This window comes from Calypte anna, chromosome 2, assembly GCF_003957555.1.
Source record: "Calypte anna isolate BGI_N300 chromosome 2, bCalAnn1_v1.p, whole genome shotgun sequence".
NCBI lineage: Eukaryota > Metazoa > Chordata > Aves > Apodiformes > Trochilidae > Calypte > Calypte anna.
Window position 1 is genome coordinate 131173197 of NC_044245.1, and position 4329 is coordinate 131177525.

A 4329-nucleotide genomic window follows, 5' to 3' on the forward strand; every position below is an offset into this window, starting at 1 on the left:
AACAACCCTGCCCCCCTGACATCTCTTGCCTAACTCCTAGGTAAGCTTCCTCAAACCTAAGTTTTATCTGCAAATATCTCTGTGCACCCCAGGGCATGCTCAAATCAGTCTGTGTTTAGCCTGTGCAAAAGAATTTTCCTGAACAAAAATGAGTCATTCAGATATTCAAAGCCGAAAGAAGCTGAAAGAAGGACTCTGTGGAGGCCTTTTTTGACATAAATTTTGGTTGCACAATGAGATTCACATACAACATGTTAAAGAGAGAATTATCAAAAAACCTTGACAAAACAAAATAAACTACAGGAAACAACTGAGGCTAAAAAGACAGATTACAGTCTTCCCCCACTTCCCCAAATAAAATTTCAACATTTCTCAAGCCATAAAAAAAGTGTACTATTTCTTTCAGGCTTTTGAGTCTTCATAAAAATATCCCTGTCAGGCCAGATGGGGCAATGTTACAGCCAAGTATGTTTATAAAAGTATTAGTGAACATATCTGTTTAATCTACCATATACCCACTGATATTAGAGCAGCTCTGATTTTAATGGTATTTCTGACAGTATTCTCCATGATACCATTTACAATTACTGCACACCTGGCTTGGATCTTTCACTAACATCTCACTCAAAGACCATATTGCAGCTCCCTATAACTGAGGGTGTTGATATCCTACTTATTTGTGCTAATTTTTTTTTCCCTATTTTTTCCTAATTTGTTTTCCAATGGTGCCTTATAGATTGCCTGGTGGCCTGCTTTGTACTTTGATCTTAATTAACTAAATTGTAAATATTGTAATAATATGCAGTGGACTTTAAGTGGCAGATTGTAGGTCATTGTTCTCAGAATCCTCTCCTGTGGTTTTACAAACACGTTGTCGTCAGGCAGGTTAGAAATGATTGCTGTTCATCTGTTAGGTACTTATTTCATGGTATCGTTTACTAACTCCTCTGTTTATTTATAGAGGTCAATGCCAAGTTTCCATTCGACTGCTTGAAGCTATAGATCACTCAAAAAAATCTTATCTTGTTCCAAAAATAACACAGATAATCATTTGCTAGTTAGTGCTGGCATATGGTATATATTGCCACACTTTGGGGAGACAGCTTGTAATAATAATGAGAAAATAAGAATATCCACTGAAAACAGAATCTTACTAATTCAGCCATTGATAAATGATTCTTGGAGGAATCTGTAATGTGGGTATTTAAAAATAAGCTTGCCCACTTTTCATGTGGGTAAGTTTCTTCTTTACAAAGTTATTTTAGAGAATACTTTTTTGTACTAATATGAGAAATGTCTCTTGAACTAAATTGTATCACTAAGAGCTTTAAAATTACTGTGGGAATATATTTAAAAGACTCTGGTAGTTGAAGAACAATATAAATGTCTGAAGGAAGAGTAACTTGCCACATTAAGACTTGTTTAACAACATTCACACTTGACTAAGCAGAGTTTGGAGCTACTCGATCTATAAATACTTAAAGGGGGGAGGAAACCACTGGAGCACAGGAGTTTCTGCCAGAGATGTGCAGCCCCATCATCTGCTGGGTTGGGACTATACGAAGTCACCTTTTTTGTATCTGCAATCACATTTGTGCCTCCTCTGTGTTGCAGTTGCCTGATACAGCTCCAGGTTGGTCTACACTCCTGCCTACTTGGAAGAAGAAGAAATAAGAATTAATTGTTTTGCCCACCAAAAGCAGCAAACCAAAGGAGTTTGGTTTTTGTATATGGTTCCTGCTTTCTCCAGATAATATTGCCAATTAAGATTATGATAAGCAGATTCACACAATAAAAGGAATTGGCTTCTCTAGTAACAGCAATTTTTTAATTAGCAGCTCTTCTGCCAGGTAAGAAAAATGTGTTTTGGTGCCAAAATAAAACAGCAACAGTTTCTTTCTAAGTCCACCTTTTCCCACTCTTTACCAGCATGCATATTGTCGTCTTTCCCAAGTCCTTCACAACAGATTGAGAGCATTTATGTACACGTATACTGCTGGTTTTGATCACTGAACTGACAGGGTACTTTTCCAAGGTTGGGTGTTTTCCAAGAGCCCTTCTTAGCAAAATTAGCCAATTCCAGCAAGGACCTACACACGTTTTCAGACCTCACTATCCTTCACTACCCTAAAGGCAAAATCACTTAAAGCCTTCTTAGCACCATCTGCTTCCTTGTGGTGGATGAGGTTGCACTGACCCATATGTGTTTTTTCCACAAATTCCCTAATCAAATCTAGACTTCCAATTATCAATATCCCAACTAAAGTGCATCTACACCAACGCATGCAGCAGGGAGAACAACCAGGAGGAGCTGAAAGCCACTGTGCAGCAGAACTATGACAGAGTTGCCATCACAGAAACATGGTGGAATGACTCATACAGCTGGAGCACTGCAATGGTTAACTACAAACTCTTCAGAAGATATAGACAAGGCTATAGAGACAGTGAGGTGGCCCTGTGTGTTAGCAAGTGTTTTGATTTCCTAGATCTCAATGATTGTGACAATAGGATTGAGTGTTCAGGAGGAGTGGCAGGAGGGCTCTGCAGAGGGACCTGGACAGACTGGAGAGTTGGGCTGATTCCAATGGGATGAGGTTCAACACGGCCAAGTGCCGGGTCCTGCACTTTGGCCACAACAACCCCATGGGGAGCTCCAGGCTGGGCACAGAGTGGCTGAGAGCAGCCAGGCAGAAAGGGACCTGGGAGTCTGGATTGACAGGAAGCTGAACATGAGCCTGCAGTGTGCCCAGGAGGCCAAGAAGACAATGGCATCCTGGCCTGTATCAGGAACAGCGTGGCCAGCAGGTCCAAGGAAGTGATTCTGCCCCTGTACTCAGCGCTGGTGAGGCCACACCTCGAGTCCTGTGTCCAGTTCTGGGCCCCTCAGTTCAGGAAGGATATCGAGGTCCTGGAGCAGGTCCAAAGGAGGGCAACCAGGATGGTGAAGGGACTCGAGCACAGACCCTATGAGGAGAGGCTGAGGGAGCTAGGGGTGTTCAGCCTGAAGAAGAGGCGGCTCAGGGGAGACCTCATCGCTCTCTACAACTCCCTGAAAGGAGGTCGGAGCCAGGCAGGGGTTGGGCTCTTTTCCCAGACGACTTTCAACAAGACAAGAGAGCATAGTCTCAAGTTGTGCCAGGGGAGGTTTAGGTTGGATATTAGAAAGAATTTCTTTACAGAGAGAGTGATCCAGCATTGGAATGGGCTGCCCAGGGAAGTAGTGGATTCTCCGTCCCTGGAGATATTTAAAAAGAGACTGGATGTGGCACTCCGTGCCATGGTCTAGCAACCGCAACGGTGGTTCGAGGGTTGGACTCAATGGTCTCTGAGGTCCCTTCCAACCCAGCCAATTCTATGATTCTATGATTCATGGGTAAGAACCTGGGGGAAGGCCAAGGAGGCAGATATTGTTATGGGGATCTGCTATAGACCACCCAACAAGGATGGAGAGGCAGACAAAATCGTCTGTGGGCAACTGTAAGAAGTCTCACAATCACAAGCCCTTGCCCTCATGGGGTACTACAGCCTCCCTGGTGTCTCCTGGAACCACAGTACAGCAGAGAGGAAACAGTCTGGGGGTTCCTGGGGTGTGTGGAAGAGAACATCCTGACACAGACGGTGAAGGAGCCAGGGAGGGAAGGCACCCGACTGGATCTGTTGTTGGAGAACAGAGAAAGACTTGAGGGTGATGTGGTGGCTGGAGGCTGCTTTGAGCATGGTGCTCATGCAATGAGAGAGTTCCCAGTTCTGGGAGAAGTAAGGAGGGGGCTGAGCAGAGCTGCCCCTTCGGACTCGTGGAGGGAAAACTTTGGGCTGTTTAGGAGCCTGGTTGACGGAGTCCCTTCAGAGTTAGTCCTGGAGGGCGAGGGAATGCATGAGAGGTAAAAACCTTACAAGTGCTGGAGCTGAATGTCCCTGTGTGCCGAAAGAGGAGCTGGTGGGGAAGGAAGCTGGGAAGGCTGAATGGGGAACTCAGGTTGGAACTCAGGATAAAACGGGGGGGGGGTTATGGTTTTTGGAAGAAGGAGCATGCAGCTCAGGGGGACTACGAGGATGTTGTGAGGCTATGGAGGGAGAATATTAAAAGAACCAAAGCTAGAACTTGATCTGGCTACTGGCCTAAGGGGCAATTAAAACATTTCTATAAATAGATCAGCAGCTAAAGGAGGGGTGAGGAGAATCTCCCGGGGCAGTCGTTGAGTCCCCAGCCCTGGAGGTGTTTTAAAAGACGCGCAGGTAGAGTTCCGGACCGGCACTGCTGGCGGAATGGCTGCAGACTATGACCTTAAAGGCATCTTCCCGCCGAAACGACTCTGTGACCTGTAAGTT